Source organism: Erythrolamprus reginae, chromosome 2 (assembly GCF_031021105.1).
Source record: "Erythrolamprus reginae isolate rEryReg1 chromosome 2, rEryReg1.hap1, whole genome shotgun sequence".
Lineage (NCBI taxonomy): Eukaryota > Metazoa > Chordata > Lepidosauria > Squamata > Dipsadidae > Erythrolamprus > Erythrolamprus reginae.
In genome coordinates, this window is record NC_091951.1 from 220,076,436 (window position 1) to 220,104,319 (window position 27,884).

At 43.9% G+C, this 27,884-nt stretch overlaps 1 protein-coding gene across 3 annotated transcripts in view; it reads right to left on the minus strand.

Annotated features, from left to right (window-relative positions):
• Window positions 1-8,944, minus strand: part of KPNA1 (karyopherin subunit alpha 1) — a 37,967-nt gene extending 29,023 nt beyond the window's left edge. The window contains exon 1 of one of the 3 annotated variants that reach the window (XM_070741945.1): window positions 8,705-8,944. The gene's annotated coding sequence lies outside the window, so the exon portion shown is untranslated. The remainder of the gene's footprint in view (window positions 1-8,704) is intronic. The other 2 variants (XM_070741946.1, XM_070741947.1) reach the window with 2 other exon arrangements.
• Between the last annotated feature and the right edge of the window lie 18,940 nt (window positions 8,945-27,884).

Consider the following 27,884-nt stretch of genomic DNA (forward strand, 5'->3'; position numbering starts at 1 on the left):
AAACCCACAGTTTGATAAGCTATTTTTTGTCTTCTCCTAATAATGACCTCATTTCATCTAATTATTAGTAGAGATATTTCTGAACAACTATCTTGCCTTAGTAAGAAAAACAAGCAAATTCAACATAATCTCCAAAATAAAAAAGGAGAAGAAAACACAAGCAAACTGAAATAAGCCACATTTCAAAATAGGTTTTTGTATTTTGCACTTTTTATATGTTGTAAGCTGCCCCGAGTCCTCAGAGAAGGGCGGCATATGAGTCCAATAAACAAAAAAACAAACAAAAAAACAAACAAACATACAATCAGAATAAATTTACCTGGAAAAATGAACCAATAATCAGTGTGATTTCTTTCTCTTTCTTTAATAAATGGACTAAAGCTAGTTATTGTATCTTTCAAGTTTCTACAACTTCCCTCCTCCTTTGAAGTTCACATACCGTAATTTATAGCCACCACAGATGTAATGTTAAAGAGACACAAAAATTTAGGCTTCCGACTTACTATTTTCTCATTTTTATTTATTCCCTATCTTGACTACCAAGAATTCAACCAAGCTAAAAACACAGCCAAAAAAAGTCCCACACTAATAGATTCTTACTGTAAATACCTAAAAGCTTTACCTGAATTTGGGTTTTAGGGTTCATTATAAGTATAATCACTCAACAGAAACAAAGCTGAAAGAGGAATGTAAGGTAGAGAGATGTGAAGGAAGAACAACGTAAAGAATAAAAGTGGTAAAACTATCCCTGGCGCTACTGGGAATAATAAACACTATCACTAGGATGGAGCTCAGTGCCAAGGTTAAGGAGATCAAGAGTTATAATAATGTAATGGCATTTAAATTATATCAAGAGCTAATAAACTCAGGAACAGGACAGCTCTGTATTAGGAGAAAACGGTAAGCACAAATAGTAGGATAAAGTCTTTCTCTGAGAAGGATTTCACTAGAAATGTAGATTGGACTATGTGCTGCTGACTTCTCCCAAGTGGAGGTTTACCTCTCCTTCCAAAGTAGATCCAAGAGGCAATAGGGAAACTGGAGACCCTGGAGTGGGTAATGGAGATAACAGATTATGCCTAAGCCTATACAGAACCTTGGCCATCAAGGTAGGAGACAGTATGAAGACTAGTTCGTTATTCTCAAAAGACTTGCTCCCCCTTTTAAATTCTTTAAGGTCACCAGTCAAAAGATGTTTTATATTCATTCTTAAAAATGCTTTATTGTTTGTCAAGGAAAAACAAAACTCAAGGCTGTCAGTACTGGAACAACCAACAGTAGACAGTACAGTGATACCTCGTCTTACAAACGCCTCATCATACAAACTTTTCGAGATACAAACCCGGGGTTTAAGATTTTTTTGCCTCTTCTTACAAACTATTTTCACCTTACAAACCCACCGCCACCGCTGGGATGCCCCGCCTCCGGACTTCTGTTGCCAGCAAAGCACCCGTTTTTGCGCTGCTGGGATTCCTCTGAGGCTCCCCTCCATGGGAAACCTCACCTCCAGACTTCCATGCTTTTGTGATGCTGCATGGGAATCCCAGCATGGGAATCCAGCAGCGCAAAAATGGGCGCTTCGCTGGCAACGGAAGTCTGGAGGTGGGGGTTTCCCAGTGAGGGGAGCCTCAGTGAAATCGCAGCATCGCAAAAACACAGAGGTCCGGAGGTGGGGATTCGAGGACTTCGGTGTTTTTGCAATGCTGCGATTTCACTGATGCTCCCTTCGCTGGGAAACCCCACCTCCAGACTTCCGTTGCCAGCGAAGTGCTCGTTTTTGCGATGCTGGGATTCCCCTGCTGGGATTCCCCTGCAGCATTGCAAAAACACAGAAGTCCAGAGGTGGGGTTTCCCATGGAGGGGAGCCTCAGGGAAATCCCAGAAATGCAAAAACGGGCGCTTCGTCTGGCAAAAGGGGTGAATTTTGGGCTTGCACACATTAATCACTTTTCCATTAATTCCTATGGGAAACATTGTTTCATCTTACAAACTTTTCATCTTAAGAACCTCGTCACGGAACCAATTAAGTTTGTAAGACAAGGTATCACTGTATAGGCAAATTTGTTGTTAACATGATTTTAAGTCAAACGAAGGGGTTACAAATATAAATATCAGGGCCAAGAGAAATTTAATTGCTATAGGAAATGAAATGGAAAAGCATACCTCTGTGACCATAAACCCAGGAATTGGGGGCGGGGGGGGGGGCGGGAAATCCAACCTAAAACTTTAGCTAGAGATATCTGAGAAAATATTCAGTGCAGTTAAAGATACCATAGTGGAAAAGTGATAGCTGCTCCCATAAAATGAATAAGACATTGGATGTTAATATAGCTAACAACGCAGCTCCCTACAAAAGAAAAAAAGAGCAGCAAAGCACTTAAGTAATGAAAACTTCCCTATCCCTTTCCTAAACAACCTCCAACAATTAAACATTTTAAAATCTTAGGTAGATTGATAGAGCACAAGTTTTCTATATAAACTGATTTTAGGCTAAAACAGAATTTGAGGAAAGAATCTAAGTTAACTGACATTCACTACACTCTGAAAGATACTGTCTATGGGAAATGTTTGGCTGGAAAATAAACCACAATCACTTCTGGATTGATTTACAAAGAATGGACTATAGGTATGCTTTAATTTGTAAATGTAACTGAGCCAGAATTATGGTCATAACTAGTCTTAATTTGAAAGCCAAGGTTTCACATGATTGGACCCTAATTTTTGGTATGTTTTGTAGTGGTCATTAAGAAAACACCACGGTCATTAAGCAAATCAATTTTCTCAATAGGCATTTTTTGCTGGAACCTATAAGTAAATGCTAGAAATCAGCAAGAAACATTGCCAATAACGGTCATGTGATCATGGGATGCTGCAAATGACAATAAAGGCAAGCCCAAAATATGATTATGTGACCGCACATAGCAGTGTGGCTGTCACAAATACAAAAACAGGTTGTAAATTTATAATTCTAAATAGTCATTAAGTGATATAAGTTGAAAACTACCTGCACTCTACAAAGTTTGAAGACCCCTGAATTAGCCACAGCCTTTCTACACTATAATATCGGAAGAACTGAGTACGTTGGAATCAACAGGACAATTTATAAACATAGTCAGAGTGTAGTACACGAATGTTTTAAATCTCAATTATACTGAAGCTTCAACTTAAGCCCTTCAAGTTCAAGTATTGGAAGGTAGCCACGTCACCTAGTTCTTCTCTTCCTTAGACTAGACATACCCAATTCCTGCTCATCATATGCTTTAGCCTCCAGTCCCTCTAACACCATTTTTGTTGCTCTCCTCTCCTCCCTTTCCTTCTCTTCTCTTCCCTTCCTTTCTCCACCTCCAGAATAACTATGAAGTGTGGAATGATATTAACAAAGACCTAGTGAGATAGGATAAATTACAATTGTCACTCTGGGTAGAATCTTGGACTTTTTGAGAAAAATAGAACTGAAGTTTTGATTTTAGCATTCAATGATTAGCTCTGTCATGATGATAAAAATATTATGTATTTTTATTATTAGACATGTTTACTATATATTATTTTATGTTTATTTTAAATAGAAGAGTTACTTTATTACAAAATTCTATTATTTTGATGGTTTAAATAGTATTGTATATTACGTCTGTGTTTTAACTTACGAGTAAGAGGTTACTATATAACTGAATCCCCCTTTTAACTTTTCCCCATTTTGATCCCCTCCCCCATTTTCCTTTCGTTATTTTGTATTTTATTCTTCTTTGAAATGTAATAAAGTTGATTAATAAAGACATCCAAAAAGCTTCCTTCCCAGATATAGTTCTTTAATTTTTTTGATCTTGCAAAATGTATGTTACAATTGATTTTGAAGCTAAATTTATTTTGCTGTGTTTTCTTTTGAAAGTTACTGCAGAATTTTAACACTAGAGAGGTTCCTTTTTTTGGTTTTGCTTTTAGGCCAGAGCAATAGGAAATACAAATAAACTGTATCACTCATTACATTTCTACTTCTATTGCTTTTAGATTTTCACATTATTCAAGGGGATGCTCCCAAATGGTCTTTGGCATCAAAACTACCGCTACCCCTAGGCAACAAGCAAATTGTGATTTAAATCACTTAGTAAAAAGGCTTGGTTTAAATTAACTCAATTTAAACCATAATTTTTAAAGAGCAACTGTCATCTCTATTCTGCAGTGGCTCCTATGACCTGCTGTTAACTAACCAACAATAGGCACTGCCATGATGGATCTGAAATGACAGGTGCTTTTAATATTATATTTATAATCTGCTTAGAAGGTTTCACTTTCATTTTGACTACTTGCCCTTCATCCTCACTCTTCGAGCCTGGTGGTACAGATGCATTTCTTTTCAAACAATCATACAGATTTGCAAAACAATGGGCTAAAGGAATATTCCTGAACTCTGTTTTATGATTTATCTCACAGTTACTGTGAAATTGTGTGAATGCGTCAATACAGTGCATGTTATTTCAGCTTGCAGAGTTGGGTTCATTGAATATGTTTACCAAAAATGTAAATATTGCAGAATATACAGCCGCATACTACATAACTAAGCTCAATTTCATGCTGAATAAATGAAATTATTAGTGTATCTTAAATAGAAAACTACCAATATATTTAGACAGATTTTTTACTTCAAAAGCATTTTATTAAAATAAAAATAATGTTTTATTTTGATTAAAAAACTGATTTAAATTTCAAAAGCTGATATTTTTTATTTTAAAAAACCATCAATAAAATCATTTGTGCTAATGTACACAGTGGAAGAATTTATACAGTTGCTTTGAAGGCTTCTTCATCTGATTTCTATAGGCAGAGGTATAAACAGCTACTTGGCTTTATCAGCAAAACAATTACCTATGAATAATATAAAGACAGGCAAATGGCAAAGTATTTGAAGTATACAGCCTTCAGCGAGATATAGCACTAGCACTTAGACCTATATACAGCTTCACAGTGCTTTTAACAGCCCCCTCTAAGCAGTTTACAGAGTCAGCATATTGCCTCCAACAACCTGAGTCATCATTTTACCCACCATGGAAAAATGGAAGGCTGAGTCAACCTTGAGCCTGGTGAGATTCCATCTGCCAAATCGCAGGCAGCCAGCTGTCAGAAATAGCCTGCAGTACTGCAGGTTCCCTCACACCATCATTTTGTAAAGTACCACTTTCAAATATTAAATAGCTTGCTGTACCAAGCCATTTCCAATGATAGTCAATACACATTGAGGCTAATGTAGCAAGGTAAGCTACCTGAGCAATAACCCATATACTATTTCCAACAACTCTTAAGATACTAGGGAGCTCCTTCTTAGCTTGCTTACATCCAGCTAAATGTATTAATATATATATATATATGCTTAATCAGCTATCATATTTCATTCTCTGGTGGAAGAAAAAATATGATTTATTATTTTCCTCAATTATTGATGTGGATTGAAACATTAAATACAGGGACTAAATGGCACTGGAAATATTTGTCTATGACATATATGAGCACAGAAAAAAATGATCCAACATAAATGGATATGTTGAAGTCCTGTTCTTTTCAAATGACTTCACTTCTTCTGGGCAATAAAGCAAAAATAAAATGGGCAGCTGGTATCAGTAATCTGCTATATTAATCTTCCACTGAGCTTTACTTAGGCTGGGAGCTACATAATTTGAAGTGTAGAAGGAGGGTTCTAGAGTGGGATTTAACAGATACTTGACTTGGGCCAGGAATTAGTCTGATGTAAACTTAATATCAAATAGAAATAGAAATTAATTTTTATAAAATGCTTAATAATATTTATGAAATTTTGTTTCATAACACAATATCACATTTGCTGGAATAAAAGGAAATTATTAGCGAACCATAAACAGATATATTTTAGAATTGATGCTTGTCTAGATTTACATTCAGAAGATTTTAGACCCAGATTTAGTTTTGAAATTTGCTATTATTCTGTTAATACGATGGTCTTCGGAACTGGTTTCTCATTACTTTCTACTTACAAAGCACAAGAGCCATGGAGGCACATTGGTAAGAATATAGTATTGAAGATTAGTTCTGCTGACTGCCAGCAGTTTGATCCTCACCGGCTCAAGGTTGACTAAGTCTTCCATCCTTCCAAAGTCATTAAAACAAGGACCCAGATTGTTGGGGACAATTATGCTAACTCTGTAAACTGCTTAGAGAGGGCTGTAAAACACTATACAACTGGTATTGCTATCTGACTTCTACATACAGATACTTTCTCTTTATCATTCATATGTTCATGATTTATAGAAAAGTCTAAATTTGTCTCCTTTCCCTCTATTATAGTAAAAACAATGTACTCCCAATATTTCTGCAAGCTTATAATGTGCAGTCAAGAACCCAGTCTCTCCTACCAAAAGGCAAACATTTTTCCATTAAATGCCATATTTACTCTGAATTCATCTACTAATTAGTCAGTCTCCTCTATAAACCTGTATTTGGATGCCTGATTTGTCATCCAGTTCTACAAACATTCATTAATTAGACGCATCAGTTCTCCCCCTTTTATTCATCTTCCTCTTATTGCTTTTCCATAAACGGTGGCTACTCCTATCCAAAATTTTTTAAAATGCATTTGTATGTCTGTGAATTTCTCTCAAAGGCAAAACTGACTCAATTAAGCAAGGAGGTTTTTTTTTGTTGCACAGATCATAGTTTCTTAAGAAAACGATTTCACGTGCTTTGGAGAATAATGACAATTTGTTAGTGGAATTGGTATAGTTAGTTCTGGGGGTATTTTGTATTTTAATAAACATACTGCAATCAAACTACTGTAAACAAAATCAAGGACACTGACATATATAAATCCAGACACTATGATACAAATGGACAATAAGCCTTCATGTTGAAATGACAATAAGACATACCGGTAGTGAGGCAGGTAGAAAAAAGGTAGTTGGGATTAGCTTAAATCTGGTGAAATAGCAACATACTCACCCTAAGAGATTCAACTTCTTCTCAGGTTTATAATAATAATAGTATAAGAAAAAACAATTCAGAAACGCAACACATATAACAAACTAAGAAAAAAATATATACATATAAATTATTGCACATAATTAAAGGAAAAAACCTCCTGGAAAATTGTGTCAGAAACAGAAAAATCCCAGAACAGATAGATAGATATCATTCTCATAGTGATTTAACTGTCCTCTTTTGAATTGGAGAATGCCTAAGTCACATACTTGACATTCACTTTGTAACAGAATGGGTGCAACTGGACAAAATACCCATTTACGACCATAATCCATCTTTAATATCAAAATACCTAACATTTCTCTATCCATGACAAGCCTTTTTAATTGATTGTTGAAGCAATCATATTGTTCTGAATCTGAAAGGATCCAAAATCAGCCGCTAGAAAGAAGGAAACTAGATATCAGGAAGAAAGACTGATAGTGAAAGGAGGATGTAAAATTCCATGTGCATGGAATTTCACTGACTTGAGCCCTGAACCTCACAAGAATGGCTATTTGTAGTAGTATCTCAGAAATCCCTGAAGCTATGCGCAAGTCAACAGGATATATACTACTTAAAATACTGTTATCTTGGGGGGGGGGGGCATTTTGGTTAATTGTTTCATCTGGAATGGCTATGCTCTGGGTCTAATGATAAGAGCTAACAGAAAAATAAAGATCTGCACGCTCTTAAATATTTGGGCAAGACTCAGTTCGAATGCAAGAAAGTACAACTTCAGCAACAGAGTGATCAACGCCTGGAATGCACTTCCTGACTCTGTGGTTTCTTCCTCAGACCCCAGAAACATTAACCTTAGGCTGTCTGCATTAGACCTCACCCCATTCTTAAGATCTGTAAGGGGTGTGCCTAAGCTCACCATTGTGCCTACCATCCCTGTTTTACTGTCCTATTGTCCAAATTTACCTGTATCCACTTTGCTTTTGTTTACGTTTATACCAATGCCTGCTATTAATTAATTAAATAAATAAATATGCCGCCCACACCTGAGGGTCTCTGGGCGGCTTACAACAATGCTATCTTTACATGTTTTGTTTTGTTTATTTATTTAGATTTTTATTTATTTATTTAGACTTATATGTCACCTAATCCCGTGAGACTCAGGGCGGTTTAGAGCAACGGCATTTATTTGACAAATAAATAAATAAAATAAAATTACAGGGTTTGTTCCCACCCACCCCAAAGGAAATAAGACTTGTGTGACAATTCTGTTTACAATAAGCTTGCAGAAACAAAGCTTCATATAATGGGCAAAAGGGTACCCAAATCTTCCAAAGGTGCCAAGCAGAGTCCCTGGCGCTATCAAGACCATCCCAGGTAAGGAAATGCAAGGGCGAACTTTCGTTCTTATTCCTCTGAAGAGCGAAGATAGGCCGTGTCCAGCCACTTCATGCCTTCCGAGTAAAAACCCCGTCCGCGCCGCAAGTGTCCCCACCACCTCCACTCAACGCTCTGCGAGGAAGCAGTAGCCCCCTCGAGGGGCCCCGCCCTCTCCTGTCCGCTTCCTCTTGGGGAACGCCAGGCTCAGTCTGCGGGCGCCCCCAACCCAAAGGCCCGCGCATACTCCCAGCCCTCCTTTTTGCCTCCTCTCGGGCCTGCTCACAGCCCCGGCGGCCGCACTCTCTTAGGCAAGGCCGGCCCCTTGAATCAGGCGCACACAACTGATCTACCACGGTCGCGTCGTCCCCCCCCCCTCCGCCAGTACCTGCTGTTATGGCCGGCTAGAGAGCCGGCCTACACGGTACCAAAATCCTCCTTGGGCCCAAGGCGCGCACAGGCGCCTCTCCCTCTATGCCAGGCGAAGCCGGGTGAGAAAAGCTACAGCGCGCAGGCGCGATTGAGCTGGCGCAGCTTCCGGTCCGCCTGTAGGGTAAATAAGTCTAGGGACAGAAGGGGGCCTGTGTACAGTTAACGTTTCCGACGAGATCTAATGTCGGGCTGACCTGCCGCGGGAGCGCAAGAAACATTCCATGGAAGACGCGCGAGATACGTAACGAACGAGCCGTTTCTTTTTACCTGCGGAAAGTATAACCGGGCGAGATCCATCGCGTTGCTCAGTCGGGCCACTGAAAACAGCGGAGGTTGCAGGCTTTTTTTCTAGGTGTTGGCGCACCTTCGACGGGGTGAACTAAAGACAGCGAGGTTGCCCACGGGGAGGAATTCGCAAGGGGGAAAAAAGGAGGCAGATGGGCCACGAGCAATCCTAAATAATGGTGATTTAAAAAGGGAAATTAAAAAAAAAACCGAATTCTTTTTGGATAGTCTTGGTGCATTGAACATGGCACATTTCCTAAAATGATCCTTCTGCAACTTGATTCAACAAATCTTGGAAAGAGGGTGCGATTGACTTTAATTGGGAAGTCCGCATCATTTGGTGGGAAATGAGTAAAAGATATTTTTAGGAGATCTAACAGAATTTTATTTCATGTGGGGTTTTTTTTGGGGGGGGCAGGTTCCATGGATTACATATTTTTTTACAGAATGAACCCTAAATTCAGTTCACTCTGTAAACAAAAACATGTAGGCTCTACCAGAAGCCATCTCTTGGCACAAATAACATCATACTATACCAAAAACAAAGAAACTGGATTTTTTTTAAAAAAATTATGGCATTAGTAGTACATTTCCAATATTGACTCTTGGGATAAATCTTAAAACAATCCACAAACTAATAAAAACATTGGATATGAAACCTATTGAATGAAATGATCAGTTTCTAATGTGTTTGGGGGAGGGCGGATTTACTCTCTGAACATCCTGAAAAGCAGTGCTTGGCTGTGCTATAAACACAAGGTACTTGGAATATTGTTTTTTACATCTAATCTAGAATAACCTATTTTATGCTTCAGTTCTTTGCAAAAAAACAGGAGAGTAATGGTCTGTCAAACTTCAGAATGAAGGGCGGGGGCTGCCATGGTTTTTGGCAAGCCACTAACACACTAAGCCATCTGATAAGTTGATGCCATGCTGAAAGGATAAGCTGTTCCATATGAGTTATTTTCAGCCTTCTTCCTACAATGAAGTCCAAAACTCTATTGAAGCCTCAAGAATATATAGATCTAGTTAATATAGTGATATTAAATAACTAGAGATCAAATTGCCAACAAATGCTGGATTATGGTAAAACTAGGCAGTTCCAGAAAAATGTCTACTCCTGCTTCAATGACTATGCTAAAGCCTTTGATTGTGTAGATCACAAGACATTGTGGCAAGTTCTTACAGGGCCACCATCAGGAATTTTGGGGGCCCATACAGCCTAAGTGTCTGCCCCCCCCCGGCCATTTTAAAACTACTGCCCCCCAAATCCCGTGCCATGCCCACCATGGCCACACACCCTGGGCAAGCCCTCCCCCGGCCCTCTGAGGTCAAACACAGCCCTGATGTGGCCCTCAATGAAATTGAGTTTGACACCCCTGGCCTAGAGGCTAAATCCTATGAACAAGGGCTTAGAGAATGAGTATGTTTAGCTCAATAAATAGAAAACTGAGGGGGAATATAATAGTAGTTTCCCAATCCTTAAAGGGCTGCCACAGAGCAGATGGCATCTATTTATTCTCCATGCCACCTGAAGGTAGTACAAGAAGCAATGGGCGGAACCTCACCAAGAAGAAATGCAATCTGGAAATAAGGAAAAACTTGGGACTGGGCGGCATAGAAATAAATAATAAATAAATAAATAAATAAATCCCTTTTTTATTAAAAGAAATTAATAGAAACATAGAAGACTGATGGCAGAAAAAGACCTCATGGTCCATCTAGTCTGCCCTTATACTATTTCCTGTATTTTATCTTAGGATGGATATATGTTTATCCCAGGCATGTTTAAATTCAGTTACTGTGGATTTACCAACCACGTCTGCTGGAAGTTTGTTCCAAGCATCTACTACTCTTTCAGTGAAATAATGTTTTCTCAGGTTGCTTTTGATCTTTCCCCCAACTAACTTCAGATTGTGTCCCCTTGTCCTTGTGTTCACTTTCCTATTAAAAACACTTCTCTCCTGGACCTTATTTAACCCTTTAACATATTTAAATGTTTCGATCATGTCCCCCCTTTTCCTTCTGTCCTCCAGACTATACAGATTGAGTTCATGAAGTCTTTCCTGATACGTTTTATGCTTAAGACCTTCCACCATTCTTGTAGCCCGTCTTTGGACCCGTTCAATTTTGTCAATAATAATTTTAAAAAACCAAAATCCATTACTATTAAACCTAAAACAACCAGCAAAACTATTAATAAAAACAGGTGAGGGCTGGGTTTTTTTCTCTGTTATTATTTAAGTGCTTTTACCATATGCTTTAAATCAAGAATCACTTCTCTCTCTGTTTCTCTCTCTTTTCTGTCATTCTCTGCCTCAATCATTTTCTCATTTCTCTTTTTTTCTCCCCTTTTTTCTATCATTTCTCTCTCTCTTCCTTCCACTCTTCTCTCTCTCTCTTTCTTCCTCTCTCATTTCTTTCTTTCTTTCTCTTTCTCTCTCTTGCTTTCTTTCTCTTTCTCTCACTCTCTTCCTTCCTCTCTCATCTCTTTCTTTCTTTCTCTATCTTGCTTTCTTCCTCTCTCACTCTCTTCCTTCCTCTCTCATTTCTCTCTCTCTCTTTCTTCCCCTCTCTCTCTTTCTCTATCTTGCTTTCTTCCTCTCTCTGACTCTCTTCCTTCCTCTCTCATCTCTCTCTCTCTCTTTCTCTATCTTGCTTTCTTCCTCTCTCTCTCTTTCTCTCTCTCTCTCTCTCTCTTTCTCTATCTTGCTTTCTTCCTCTCTCTTCCTTCCTCTCATCTCTTACTTTCTCTCTCTCTCTCTCTTTCTCTATCTTGCTTTCTCCCTCTCTCTCCCTCTTCCTTCCTCTCTCATCTCTCTCTCTTTTCTTTCTCTCTCTTTCTCTATCTCTCCCCATCTTTCTCTCTCTCTCTTTTTCTCACTTTCCCTCTCTTGTTTTCTTTCTCTCTCTCTCTCTTGCTTTCTCTCTCACACTCTTTCTCTCTCTCGTTCCCTTTCTCTTGCTATCTCTTTCTCTCCCCCTCTTTCTCTCTCTCTCTCACTTTCTCTCTATCTTGTTCTTTCATTGCTCTCACTCTCTCTCGTTCTCCGGAGACTGGCGAAAGTAATTTTCAATTACTTTCAATTGTAATTTTCAATTACAATCAACCTATCTCTCCTTCCTTCCTTTCCCCCCTCCCTCTTTTCCTTTCCTTCCTTCCCTTCCCCTTTCTCCTTCTTTCCCTTCTTCCTTCATTCCAACCAACCTATCTCTTCTTCCTGTTTCCTTCTCCTCCCTCTTCCCCTTCCTTCCCCTCCGTCTTTCCCTTCCTTCCCTCCCTATTTTTCCTTCCTTCCTTCCCTTCTGTGTCCTCCCGGCCCTCTCTTCCCCTCCCCTCCCTTTCCCCGACGAGGGCAGCCCGTAGAGTCACACCCACCCTGGGCCGAGTTACAAGAGCCGCAGCTGGGCGGGGAGCACCCCACTCGCTTTGTTCCCGCGGCAGGGCTCGGTCGGGAGCCCGCTGGTCAGGGCTCGGTCGCCGCCACCAGGAAACCGGGGTCAGGGGTCTCTGGGGCGTCGCACCGGGACGGTGCCTGGAATGTCGGGCGCGCGGGCTGACGCGCGCTCTCCCCATCCCCTGCTGCCAGCCCAACCCGGAAAATTCAAAGTAAGAAAAACCTTCGCTCTTACTTTGAATGCTCTGGGCAGGCTAGCAGGGAGATGGAGAGAGCGCGGTGGCCCCCGCTGTGAGAATGCCTGCAGGGAAGAGAGGCGGAGCGGACGGGCGGGCGAGGGCAGCGGCGAGTAGCCATGGGGGCGCGAGGGCTAGAGGCGCGGGGGGCGGCCGCGGCCGCAGCTTCATGCGCACCCTTGAAAAAGGGTGCGCGGGGGGGCCTTTTGGGGGACGCTGGCGCACACGTGCGAAGCCTACAACTTGCGCTTGTGTTAAATTTTGTTTCTTTCCTAAGCAGCCTTCTGTGTAAAAAAATCCATTTGGGAACGACTCGTTCCCAAATGGATTTTTTTACACAGAAGGCTGCTTAGGAAAGAAACAAAATTAATACAAGCGCAAGTTGCAACCGCCACCCCGAAGGGGCTCCTACCTTCGCCGCACGCTTTACTCTGGGACTGGAGGACCGCGCTGCCAAAGGCTCCGTCGGGGCTTCGAGTCCTGCCTCGCGAGTGCCAGAGGGCCCGCCTTTTTCATTGGTGAGGCAGGCAGCCGGCAAGAGAGGGCCCGTACTGCGCATGTGCGACAGCGGGCAAAACCGGGCCCCCCTCATGGTCGGGCCCGGTACACTACTCCCAGTAGTACCGCCCTATCGGCGGCCCTGAGTTCTTAAAAAGATGGGAGTACCAGACCCTCTTATTTGTCTCTTTAGAAACCTATATGTGGGTCAAGAAGCAACAGTGAAAACTGGACACGGAACCACTGATTGGTTTAAAATTGGGAAAGGAGTCTGCCAGGCAGTATACTGCCACCCTGGCTATTTAACTTGTATGCAGAGCACCTCATGAGAAAGGCAGGGCCAGATGAATCAAATTGGAATTAAGATTGCCAGGAGAAATGTCAACAACCTCTGATATACAGATGAAACCACTCTAATGCAGAGCGTGAAGAACTAAAGAGCCTCCTGATGCGGGGAGAGTACAAAAGTTGGCTTGAAACTCAATATTAAGAAAACTAAGATGGGGAAGAAATGGAGGTAGTGACAGATTTTATTTTTCTGAGCTCCAAGATCACTGCAGATGGGGACTGTAGCCAAGAAATTAAAAGGCGCTTGCTCCTGGGGAGGAAAGCTATGGCAAATCCAGACAGCATACTAAAAAGCAGAGACATCACACTGCCCAAAAAATGCATAATGAAGGCTATGGTTTTCCTAGTTGCAATATATGGCTGTGAAAGTTGGACCATAAGAAATGCTGAGCGCCAAAGAATTGAGGCCTTTGAATCATGGTGCTGGAGAAGACTCCTCCAAGTCCCGTGGACTAAGGTGATCAAACAGTCAGTCCTAGGAGATCAATCCTGACTGCTTTTTAGAAAGCCAGATCCTGAAGATGAAACGCAAACACTATAGCCACCTAATGAGAAGGAAGGACTCACTGGGAAAGATAGAGGGCAAAAGAAGAAAGGAATGGCAGAGAATGGGGTGGCTGAATGGAGTCACTAAAGCAGTTGATGTGAGATTAAATGGACTCCAGAGGATGGTAGAAGACAGGAAGGCCTGGAGGAACATTGTCCATGGGGTCGTGATGGGTTGGACACAACTTTGCAACTAACAACAACAATATTAGATAACTTTTTATTATTATTACATTTATTTGCCACCCATTTCTAAGTTCAAAGTGACGGAGTGGCTTACAACATGATAAAATATATACATACAGTGATCCCTCGATTAGTGCGGTCTCGATTAGTGCGAAACGCTATACCACGGTTTTTCAAAAAATATTAATTAAAAAATACACGGGTTTTTTTGCTATACCACGGTTTTTCCCACCCGATGATGTCATACGTCATCACCAAGAGTCACTTCTCTGTCTCTTTCTCTTTCTTTCCTGTCATTCTCTGCTTCAATCATTTTCTCATTTCTCTTTTTTTCTCCCCTTTTTTCTATCATTTCTCTCTCTCTTTCTTCCTCTCTCACACTCTCTTCCTCCTTCTCTCATCTCTTTCTTTCCTTCTCTCTCTTTCCTTCTCTCTCCCCCCCTCCACTTGCCCACGAGAAGAAAAAAAGCAACCTCTGCCGGGCAGCTCCCCTTGTGCCCCCGCTTTGTGCCTGCCTCTTGTCCCTCTCTTTTGGGGATTTTTTTTCTTTTCTTTTTTCGCCTTTGGTCTCCCATTAAACCAAGGAGAATGTGAAAAGGGGGGGGGAATGCCCAGGAGGAAGCAGGAGCAACCCAAGCGCCTCTCTTTACATAAGTGCTCCTTTTCTTTTCTTTTAAAAATTGCCCCCTTCTCTGTTTTGCCCCCCGTTTTCCTTCTCCCCTGCCCTGTTCTCCGCTGTGTGTCTCTGTCTCTCTCTGTCTGAGTGCGTCTGTGTGAGCGCGAGAGAGGGAGTGCGTGTATATGTGTGTGTGTCTGTTGCGGCTTGGACTGGTCGGCCTCAGAGGCGGGAGAAGGCGAAGAGCAAGCGGGGAACCCGGCGGGGTGGATGGCCGCGGCGGCGTGTGTGTGTGTGGTGGTGGTGGGGATAGGATAGAGAGGGACCCGGGAGAGTTCGGGTCTGCCGCTTGGCCGCCGCCGAGGAGAAGCGCGGGGAGGGCGAGAGAGGGAGATCGTGGCATGCGAAGTCCCTGCAGAGCAGAGGGGGTGGCTGAGGCGTAGCGGCGGTGGCGGCAGGCAAGCTTGGAGCCTTGCTTCGCCTCCTTCGCTGCAATAAAAACGAAGGGGTCAGACGCAGCCTCGGCGAGCCGAAGGTTTCCGCGGCTCTGACCCAGAGCAAGAAGGGCTGGTGGGGGCGGCGAATCCACCTCCCCAGCCACCGGGTCCACCATCTGCGCATGCGCGGCCATGGGGAAAAAAAGGGTGCACATGCGCAGATGGTGTTTTTACTTCCGCACCACTATAACGCGGAAAATCGATTAGTGCGGGAGGTCTTGGAACGTAACACCCGCACTAATCGAGGGATCACTGTACTTAGACAATTATAAGTATAAAAGCATTAAAATTACAAAAAAAACAAAACTGACCAAAAAAAGCATGGGGTAGAGGTAGACTAGGACAAAATTAAAATGTGCTTTCTGTCTTAATGCACCAATCACTTTCAGCCCAACAGCTTCTCCTTCAGAACTCCATGCCAGCTAGCATAGCCAAGTTTTTAAGATTTTTCTTGAAGGCTAGGCTAAAAGAGAGGCCGGGGAAGGTGTGTGTGTTTTACCACCTGCAGCAAAATATTCCAAAATCTGGAATATCCTGGACCTCACCATCTAAAATTCCTTGGCTGATGAGATCCACAGTAGGCTCCTTCTGCCAGAACAAGTTGGGTGGGCCAATCCCATTGGGAAAATACATCCTGCACTCTTACCATAGATCCATTAAAGTTCAATTTGAATTTTGTGTACTTGTTGCTTTATCTTATATTTGACTACATAAATCTTTACCAGTAAACTTGATATCTAGAGCAGTGTTTCCCAACCTTGGCAACTTGAAGATATCTAGACTTCAACTCCCAGAATTCCCCAGCCAGCATTCACTGGCTGGGGAATTCTGGGAGTTGAAGTCCAAATATCTTCAAGTTGCCAAGGTTGGGAAACACTGATCTAGAGAACTGGTCACACTGATTTAAAAATCAAATGTTACAGTTAAATTACAATTACATCCAAGGCAATTCTTGAATTTCAAGAGAGACATAAGTTCATAAGTTCCTTATGTTTGTTCATTTCTGAGCTTTGGGCAGGAGATCCTAATACACTTTTTTCTTTTGTTATTTTTAAAATGCCGGATGAAAGGGAGAAGCATTAAGGGCTCCCCAACAATAGTAACCCTAGTTTGTCTTGAGCTTCAGTTTTAGTAGCAATAATCTCTCATATGATTACTCTTGGGAAAGGGTGGACTGCTAACATTTAAATTATCCCTTCTCCCAGTCTGTAAGTCATTTTCCACTGTGAAACTGTCAAAACTAGGAAATCTCATTTCAAAGCCATTTCTGGAATACAATTCTATTAATGGAAGAATAATTCTATATCTCAAATGTCTGTGCTTGAGTTTATATTGGCATCTAATATATACTTCATATTACTTTAAAAATAGAATGGAAACAAGAATGGAAAGATACTCCTTCTTCTCTTTTTTTTCTTGCCATTTTTGCCCATGAAAACAGGCTGGTGAATGATATGCAGGTAGCCCTTGACTTACGAACACAATTCACCCCAAACTTACCGTATGTTGCTAAGTGAAACCATTATTAAGTGAGCTTTGGTTCATTTTACTTCCTTTCTTGCCACAGTTATTAAATGAATCAGTGCAGTTGTTAAATGAATTTCACTTCCTCGTTGACTTTGCTTGTCAGAGGGTTGTAAAAAGTGACATGACCCCAGGATCCAGCAACCATCATAAATATGAACCAGTTGCCAAGCAATAAGAATCCATGAAACTACAGGCCCATTAGTTTACTGAGTGTTGTTAGCAAGTTGTATGCTAAACACCTAAACTCAAACTTCAAGATTGGATAATCTCAGAGGCCATAATTAAAAACAAGCTGGATTCAGGGAAGGAAGATCAACAGTTGATCATATTTTGGTACTCTATCCCCTTATACAAAAATATACTGTGTTTCCCCGAAAATAAGACACTGTCTTATATTAATTTTTGCTCCAAAAGTTGTGCTACGTCTTATTTTTGGGGGGTGCCTTATATTTCTCAAGACAAATTCACAGGCAGAAAAGCTGACACCCACAAAGAAAGTGTACCGTACAGTACACTGATTATGGTACGGTACCTGTCAGTATGGCACCCACACACACAAACGACGGCACTTATATGGTACAACAGTATACTCCCGCTATTGCAGCTTCCGGCCACCAGAGGAACTACAGTCTACGCACTGTAGTGGAGACTAATGGCGGTGAGACAGCAGCAGACTGTGTCTGCTGTACTGGACGGTACAAAGCGATGGAAGGGGCCAGCAGGGGACGCCACATTATTACGGTACCGCTATGAACAGCTTTGAATGGTACCGTATGTTTTTCCACCGTACCGTATGTAAACTTGACTACGCCTTATTTTCGGGGGGTGCCTTATATTAGCAAATCCTGCAAAACCTCTGACATGCCTTACTTTCGGGGTATGTCTTATCTTCAGGGAAACAGGGTACATATAAAAAGAAATCTCTTTTTGTGGCCTTCCTTGACTTTAAACAATTGTTTGATTCGCTATCCAGAAGTACCCTCTGGAATAAACTTAAAAATACTACCATTGATAAACACCTGCCCTATCTCATACAAAAACTATATCAAAATCTATATTCTAACTCCACCTTCAAAGTAGGGTGTAATGTCTCAGTAAGTGTACAAAGGAGTACACCAGGAATGAATACATTCAAGTACTTTGGGGTGGTTTTCCATAAGAATGGTACTTGGAAGGCACATCTGAATTATTTAACAAATCTTCAAATGCTATCAAACACTTTTTTTTACATGGGTGGGGGACAATTAAGTCCTGTAGCCTTAAAACTAGTTGAGGCTAAAAAAATTGAGGCAAATTCTCTATGAGGTGCAAAAAGGATTTTTTTTTTTGAAGAAAGAATCTTTAAACCACACAAACAAAATTCCTGCAATCCATTTTAGCTGCACTTAGCGGGACATCAAAGTTGAAAATTGAGACAGGAATGTCAGATTCAGGTATGGGCCTGGCTGAAAATTCTATTCTTCCCAGAGGGCTTGACCCCTTTAAGTCTTGATAGACAACTTCCCTTCTTCCTGTAAACAAGTAATAAAGCATAAGATAGCCTTCTATGGACCTTCCCCACTGTTTTTAATATTCCTAATATCAAGCTAAGAAAGGGGTTACCAACAGAATAAGAGGCATGGAGTTTGAGCTAGAATTTAACAGTATATCTCTCCACAGCAAAAATCAGATAAAATGGGATGTTGGGGAACCAGCAAGGTATCTGAAAGTATCTCGACTTTTCCTAAAAGCAGAATAGCATTTTTAGAGCCAAATCTAATATTCTCCCCTTAGCGCTCCTGCAGGGCAGGTATGATAAAACCTCAATAGCTGAGTGAGTGTGTACATGTGGCAATGGGTAAGTTCAAGATAACTCACATGTCTTATTGTGTTGCAAGCTCTACAGGGACATCAGATCAACTTATATCTTCCTTCTATTGGAGAGATTTCTAGGGAGATCAGATAATTTCTATGTGAACCATCTCCTTCAGGATTCCAATTCAGCCACCCTTCTTGCAGTTGCAAAAATTTGTGCTGCTGTAATGATAAGGAAAACCCCCCCTAAAGATTCCTATTACTACTTTGCTTAGTTATTTTCCAATAATTTTTAGAGAACATATTAATTTTAATATTTAATTCTTGTGCTAGTCTGTAACTATAATAAAGATTGTTTCTAATTCTGATTCTGCCAAAGTCTGGATTTTAATCAAGTAACTTTGGATATGCTGAAATGGTCATAAGTGTGAAAAATGGTCATGTTTTTCAATGCCATTGAAACTTCTAACCGTCACTAAATGAACTGTTGTGAATCAAGGACTACTTGTATACAATTACTATACAGCTAGAAAGGAACACAAAACAATGATAAGATATGACAGAGACCTGGGAAACAATTAACAATGGAATGGCAGATTTAACCACAATCTGCTACTGACCAATTTATAGACAGATAGGGATTTAAACAAAGTCTATTTAGTTATCACTGTTTTCTCATATTGTGTGCTACATATCTATAGTGATCATATGTCCTTATAAAGGACAATCCTTTATTTCAGAAAGCCATTCTTTAGATTATTAATTTTTTTAAAAACACAACTTGTCTTTTAACTTTTAATCTACAAACAGTACCACTTAACCGCAGTCTTTCAGTCATGTAAAAATATGGAAATTGAATTGCTTCTTTAAAATAAATGTACATATACTGTTTGATTTTAGACATTTTTCTTAGAATATACATTTTTTGTAAAGTTTTGTTCTTTAATTTTTTTTATAAACCAAACTTATAAACATTTCAATTAAATATTGTTATCTTTAATGAACCCCTTTTAGATTTGCCCCTTTTTCTGGCTTGTCCTTTATTTTGCGAAGAAATCTCAAAATGAGATTAAAAAGAAGTTTGCAAGGAGTAGGATAGTAGGATACATGCATTGGTCAAAATTTGGGCCTGATACGTTTCTATCAATCCAGAGTAAAACTCATTAGAAAATGCAATGAAAACCTGCTGCTAAGATAGATGAAAGGAACAACCAACCCATAGAGCCGGGGTGGCGCAGCAGATAGAGTGCTGTACTGCAGGCCACTGAAGCTGACTGTAGATCTGTAGGTCAGTGGTTCAAATCTCACCACAGGCTCAAGGTTGACTCAGTCTTCCATACTTCTGAGGTGGGTAAAATGAGGACCCAGATTGTGGGAGCAATATGATGGCTTTGTTAAGAAGTGCTATTGCTAACATGTTGTAAGCTGCCCTGAGTCTAAGGAGAAGGGCGGCATAAAAATCAAATGAATCAATGAATGAATGAATGAACAAACGAACAAACAAACAAATAAATATCTACTTTCAAGCAGGGGTGCTTGCATTATGCTCTATTAATCCCTTTGTTCTATGGTCACTTGCAATACCAATTGCAGAATATGGTATTGCAAGCCCAATTGGCAAGAGAAAGCTCAAGACCCTATTGATTGGAAACGTGGAAGAAACTTTCATGCTGCAGTGGATAGACAATGGCTAAAATGTTGTTGTTGTTGATGATGATGATGAAACCAATGTTGATAGGTTAGCCTCTATTCTGTTATTTATGATTCGGGATGTTGGTCTTTCCAGAATTGGTGCCTATGTTTTAAGTATCCTATTCTTATTGGGCTGGATAGGGGCAGATTCCTCTTGCTTGCTGTTACGGGTGTACTGCGTGCACGGTATGAGAATTCTTGCATGCATGTGCACGCTATACACACGTGTGTATGTGCATCCCCAGTGTGATTTTGCTTCCGCATACGTACAGGAAGCAAAAACGCACCAAAATATCATGAGGGATGCACACATGCAAGAGATTTCGGTGATTTTTGCTTCTATGCATGCGTGGAAACAAAAAAAGACCAAAATTAAGGAAAAAAGATGGCGGGGCCCGAAGGACTGACACCAGAGCAGTCGCACACAAATCAATGTTCCCTCTAATTTTTTTTGGGGTAGGCAGAAAAGTATAGTGTCTGAGTGGCACATTTTCATGCCTGAGCACCTGAAATTTTTTTTCACAGATGTCACCCAAGACAACAATGAAATAGTGTTATTTGAAACTCAAAGTTATGTTTATTCAATGTACCCACATAATTAACCCACATATATCAGTATCATTTATAATACTTCAAGTCTGCACCTGCAATATTAAAATACTTGAATGGTATTTAGCGTAATGTACACGGTTAGTCACTGAAAGTCTGTCTCATCCTACAGTTTCTGGCTTGTCAGATATTTTAGACCAAGGAGAGATAAGTAAACAGCCATTAGACACTGCTGAAGTGTTGTTCATTTCAGTGAGACCTTCATAGGTTTGCCTATGAAATGAAATAAAAGGTTCAAAAAACATTTTTGCCCAATTTGCTTGTGGCACTTTAAAGGCTTGGGCCAGATGTCACTTGAAAGACATTTGATTCCAACCCATATTTCTTCTTTGATCCTAGCAGCTACTTAGAGGAGACTCTTCCATTCAGCAAATGGAAATTATTTCCCTATTAACACCAACTGCTACCATATCTTAAAAGAGTCATTTACCCTGACATATACAAGAATAAACCCATTAAACTGAAGGAATAAATTGTTTTCTGTGAAATCAAACTGTCCACTTAGGAAGCAACACTGATTGACAATCAATTTCACATGCTCTTGTGTACATTCAACGTTTTACAGAACAAAGTATTCAATGAAAATACTTCAGTCATTCAGATCTAGGATGTGTTATTTGAGTGTTCCCTTTATTTTTTTGAGCAATATATATTGAATAGGCCGGGGGTAATCAAGTTGGCTCTTCTATGACATGTGGACTTCAACTCCCAGAATTTCTGAGCCAATCATGCTGGTTCAGGAATTCTGGGAGTTTAAGTCCATTTGTCATAGAAGAACCAACTTTGCCTACCCCTGGAATAGGGTACCTTCAGATTTTGCATTAATTGTATTGAAAATACCAGCGGCAGAGCCATGATGCCTTTTTAAAAAGAGCAATCAGCAGTCCTACAAAGCAGAAGGGCATCTGCACCTTGGTCTTACTGACAGGCTCACGTGTGCTTGCCGGTGTTTGTGTGTGTTGCAGAAACGTTCTGCATGCATTCCCACTGATATGAATCAAAAGGTAAAATTAATAAATAATAAACCATATTCAGTATTTGAATTGAATTGTATTAAAGAGATGTGGATCTCATGCCTGGTGTCTTCAAATATTTTAACTTCCAAATAACTTTTCCAAGTGCCTAACTTGAAACAAATTACATGCCTCAGAGTTTTCTATCAATACCTAGCCTGTATCACAAGAAGGGGTTTAATTTATGATAGAAGAATACAACAGTTCATGTTGCCATCATGATTAGTATATCCAGGCCTGGGGTAAGGGTGTCTCTGAGTCCCTGTTAAGTCTTTTATTAAAAATGTTATAAATGCTGTTTTATAGGAGTTATGTTTTCGAAGACTGTATTACACATATTGTAAGCTGCCTAGAATCGTTCAGGAATTGGACAGCCTTAACAAATCTAATAAATAATAATGCTTTGTTTTAAAAAGCTTTGCTACAGGGAAGATATAATCTATGGTTTCTGAGAATGCTTTGCTGTGCTTTAATTTCCATTCTTGATTAAACACTAATATTGGGTTATAGGTACCAAAATCTAAACAAGTATCAATCTTATTCTAATTTAGTACAAAAATGGTTTATGATATAAGAAAGCTAAAATTATATAACTACAGCAGTACCTCTACCTAAGAAGAAACTTTAAGCCTTAAAGTTTTGGTGTTTGCAGAAGAGACGGAGTAACGACACGGACACAAGAGCTGGATTTAAACTGGGTAATTTTTATTAATAATAAATTAGCATAATTTATGCAATTAAATTAGCATAACTTAACATACCTAACTATGACCCAAACAATGGACCTGCAGGGTCAAACAATTGCTTCCGGGGCGGAAAATGACGTCAGATAAACTTCCTGGGCAACTTATGGGCGTAGCTCCATGCTAGTCCAGGTGAGGGACCCCTCCCTCACCTGAGACCCTGCCATGCACTTGCATGAGGGGGGTCCCGCCGGCTAACCCCTAACAGGGTACTTAAAGGTGCGGGACCCAAAGACAGGTTCCCCCCAACTGCTCAGGTCGCTTCCACCACAAGCTTGGAGAGAACCTGTCAATCATCCCCAAAGATGCCCAAAGGAGAACACGCAGTTGCTAAACCACCACCCAGTTTTCCGCCCCTAACCTGCCTACCCAAATGACCAAAGGTAAGCCAATTAGCCTAACAGGTGCAAGCACCCCCTAACCGCACATCCATCTCCCCAGTGTGGAATGGGCGAAAAAACGGCCCGGCTAAGAGGCAAAGCCGCAAAAAATTCCCATTCGGTCCCCTAGGGTGACCCACAATAGCGCACTGCAAAATAGGGAGGGCGGGCGGGTGTCTGCTCACTGCTGATGTCCGGGCGAAAAGGCCGAGCCCGGGCCTGCGTGCCCTTAAATAGGGCCGGTAAGCCCCGCCCGGACACGTCAGCAGTCAGGCCTCGCTGGCCTGATTCTCGGCCGAAGTCTCGGCTCGTGAGACTTTGGCCGAGACCCAAAATGGCAGCCGCCAGGAGTCCGGTGTCGGCCCGACCCTCCTGCAAACTGCACCAGCGGGTAAGTCCGCCGGCGCTATTGCAGAAGAGACGGAGTAACGACACGGACACAAGAGCTGGATTTAAACTGGGTCATTTTTATTAATAATAAATTAGCATAATTTATGCAATTAAATTAGCATAACTTAACATACCTAACTATGACCCAAACAATGGACCTGTAGGGTCAAACAATTGCTTCCGGGGCGGAAAATGACGTCAGATAAACTTCCTGGGCAACTTATGGACATACCGTGTTTCCCCGATAGTAAGACCCCCCCGATTGTAAGACATATGGGGGGTTTCAGGGGGGTTGGCTAATATAAGCCATACCCCGAAAGTAAGACATATGTCTTACTTTCGGGGAAACACGGTATTAAAAGCGAGGGAGGCATCGGAGCAGTTCGTGGCGCTGGCGAGGGAGCTTCGCGCCCAGGAGAGTCTCCCAAACCCGGCGCGGATAAGGACTCCTCGGCCGGCGGAGGAAGCACGGCGGCGGCGGCAGGCTCCGGAGAAGAAAGAAGCGGCGGATAGCTGGCGAGGCGCCGGCTAGAGGGCTGGACCCCGCCGCTTTGCCGCCGCTCTCCCCGCCGGCTTTGCTCTCCCCGCCGCGCCTGGGGCTGCCTGCCTGCCTGCCTGCCGCCATAGCCGGGCTGGGCGCGGGGCATCCTCGGCGTTGGGCAGCAGCGGGAGGAGCCGGAGCCGGCCACCCCCAGGACGCGCATCGTGGACCGGCCCCGCCGCGGCGCAGGAGGGATGGAGGCCGGGCCCGACGGGCAGCCACGCCTGCCGTGCAACGCCGCCTAACGCCGCCCGCCCAGAGGAGAAGAGGCCTCGCCCGGGCCGAAGCCCGAAGACGAGCCGCAGCCTCCGGAGCCGGCCAGCCGGGCGCCCCCAGGACGCGCATCGTGGACCGGCCCCGCCGCGGCGCAGGAGGGATGGAGGCCGGGCCCAACGGGCAGGCCCCACCCCGCCCGCCCGGAGGAGAAGAGGCCTCGCCCGGGCCGAAGCCCGAAGACGAGCCGCAGCCTCCGGAGCCGGCCAGCCGGGCGCCCCCAGGACGCGCATCGCGGACCGGCCCTGCCACGGCGCAGGAGGGATGGAGGCCGGGCCTGATGGGCAGGCCCCGCCCCGCCCGCCCGGAGGAGAAGAGGCCTCGCCCGGGCCGAAGCCCGAAGACGAGCCGCAGCCTCCGGAGCCGGCCAGCCGGGCACCCCCAGGATGCGCATCGTGGACCGGCCCCGCCGCGGCGCAGGAGGGATGGAGGTCGGGCCCGACGGGCAGGCCCCGCCCCGCCCGCCCTGAGGAGAAGAGGCCTTGCCCGGGCCGAAGCCTGAAGACGAGCCAGCCCCGGTGCTTTGGGGGTATATAAGACATACCCCCAAAGTAAGACACAGTGGGGCTTTTGGGGGTAAAAAGATAGTAAGACACTGCCTTACTATCGGGGAAACACGGTAGCTCCATGCTAGTCCAGGTGAGGGACCCCTCCCTCACCTGAGACCCTGCCATGCACTTGCATGAGGGGGGTCCCGCCGGCTAACCCCTAACAGGGTACTTAAAGGTGCGGGACCCAAAGACAGGTTTCCCCCAACTGCTCAGGTCGCTTCCACCACAAGCTTGGAGAGAATCTGTCAATCATCCCCAAAGATGCCCAAAGGAGAACACGCAGTTGCTAAACCACCACCCAGTTTTCCGCCCCTAACCTGCCACGGAGCGGGGGTCAGATCTCTATCTTGGCCCCCCGACTCCCCCCTCTAGCTGCGCCAGCTCACGCAGAGACTGCTGCAGGTCCTGTAAGAAAATGGCGTTCCCCTGTTCTGATAGGTGAACGCCGTCGGCCCGGTAAAGCCACGGCCGATCTACAGTGATGAGGGGATGGGTCACTACAACCCCACCTAATTCCCTGACTATCCTGCCCAGGGCCTTATTTACTCTATGCCTGACCCGGTGAATGGCCCTAAGGGAAATGGCGTCCCTCCACGTGATCCTCGGGAGGATCTCTGACCATACCACTTGCGTGGTGGGCCACACCATGCGAAGCCACCGCAGGTCTTCGCTCACCTGGATGATCAATGGTAGAACCCCAAGCAGGCACAGGTCATTGCCACCGAGGTGCAAGACCAGCCATCTGGGCGCAGCAATGGGATGCCGCCCTCCCAGCAATGTCGGCAGGAGTCCCTCCCACCGCATACCTCTTCGGCCCATCCAAACGACCTTGACCCACCGTCCCAATGACAACTGGGTCCCGATGGCGCTTCTGGCTGCTGAGCGGCCGGCCCAAAATATCATGCTGTGGCCGCACAGCAGCGCCGTCGATTTCGTATTGGCGTGGGGACCTGGAAGAGGACACAGAGAGGTTACCTAGCCTAAGCCCTGCCCTGAATCCTCAGCGGGCCTAACATAACCCAAATATGCCGCTGACCGCCAGCGGCCGATCTCCCGAATCCTCTGGGCCAGGAAACCAGAAAGTGCCGCGCTAGTGGCGGCGCCGATACGGAATGAATGCGTTCCATAGCCGGCGGGATCCGTGCCTACTTGAGCCATTGCTCTAGACACTAACACCCGGAATTGATAACGGGTCAGAGGGGTACCGTCCAGGTGTTTAAAAAGGTACCCTTGCCCCGATCCCCACAAGCTACAATAGTGCTGTAAGGCGGCCACCGGACACACAGACTGGTCGGCGGCCGCACTAAGCTCAATACGAACCCCTCTGTGCAGCTGATCTGTCTTAGAATGCCGTACTACAAGGGATACCCCGCCCCCTGCCTAAAGGCTAGATCAGCGTACTGGAAGGCACGGAGCGACGTGTCAGCTTGAGAGGAGGCCATGGCCTCGCTGACCCTGAGGGCCCCAAAAAACATGACGCAAGTCGCTGCCCTAAAGAGACGGGCCTCGTACATAGAGGCACACAGACTGTCCAAAGCCTGATTAATCAGGGACAGCTGCTGAACTGTCAGGGCCTGACAAGTGTCACAAGGGGTCCCCTGTCGCTCCCTCATCCAGCCTTCCAGCATCTTCCGAATGCGGAAGTCACCAGAAAAATCTGCAAACCCCCCCGCCTTGGAGAGAAAGGCGAGGCCGGCTAACCTGGACCTAATTGTCCTAACTGAAAGGCCACACTGCCTAAGCTGGACACAAAATTCTGCCAGGTGCTCCACTGGGGCAGGCCAACTATGGGGGTAACCCCTATCCTGCCTGAAATCCCCAAACTCCTTACCTGCATGCTGGTAAGCCCTCAGGGTGCCTGGTGCTACCGAGAGGGCGATAGCCCTGGAGGCCTCTTCTCTCCACCGCTCGTAAGCCCGCCCAGGCTCCAAAGGTGGTTGGGGAATGCCTCTGGCGACTCTCGGGCCCACGGGGCCAGGGTCCGAAACCTGGACAACTGACCATGGGACAAGGCATCAGCAACCCCGTTATCTAACCCTGGGACATGCCTAGCCAAAAACAATGCATTTTGGGACAAGGACCTGTGCACAAAATGGCGGACAAGCCGCATGACCCTGTCGCTCTTAGAGGACAGGGCGTTCACAACATGGACAACCGCTACGTTGTCGCACCAAAAATGCACAGTCTTGTCCCTAAACTGCTCCCCCCAGAGTTCTAAGGCCACTATCAGGGGAAAGAGCTCTAAAAAGGTTAAATCCTTAACCAGGGAAGAGGTGCTCCATTCCGGAGGCCAAGCCGACCAGCACCACTGGTCACCTAACACTACCCCAAAACCACAAGTCCCCGCGGCATCAGAGCAAAGCTGCAACTCAGCTTCCAAAAGAAGCTCGTGCCTCCAAAAAGACAGCCCATTAAATTGTTCTAAAAACTCCCGCCACACGCAGAGGTCAGCCCTGACGCCTGCGCATAAGCGGGTACGATGATGGGGCAAACGGAGCCCCTTCATCACAGTGTATAACCTCCTTGAAAAGGCCCTGCCCGGCACAATGACCCGGCAGGCAAAATTAAGTATCCCAGCTAGTTCCTGGAGCTGCCGAAGAGTGACCTTCCTGCAGCCCAGAACCATATCGAGCTTACCTCTGATTTTAGTTAACTTATCCAGGGGCAGTCTAGAAGATTGCTCCTCTGAGTCCAATTCAATACCGAGGAAGGTAATCTTGGTGGCGGGGCCTTCGGTCTTCTCAGAGGCTAAAGGCACCCCCAACTGAGCACAAAGGGCTTCGAAGTCCCACATTAGAGCAAAGCATTGCTCCGAACGCGCAGGCCCCGCCATCAAGAAATCATCAAGGTAGTGAACGACCGAGCCCAGACCACTGCGCCTCCTGAGCGCCCACTCCAAGAAGGTGCTAAAGCTCTCAAAAAGAGAGCATGAGACAGAGCAACCCATGGGTAAAGCCCTGTCCACATAAAAACCACCTTCGAAATGGAAGCCCAACAGCTCGAAGTCGTCTGG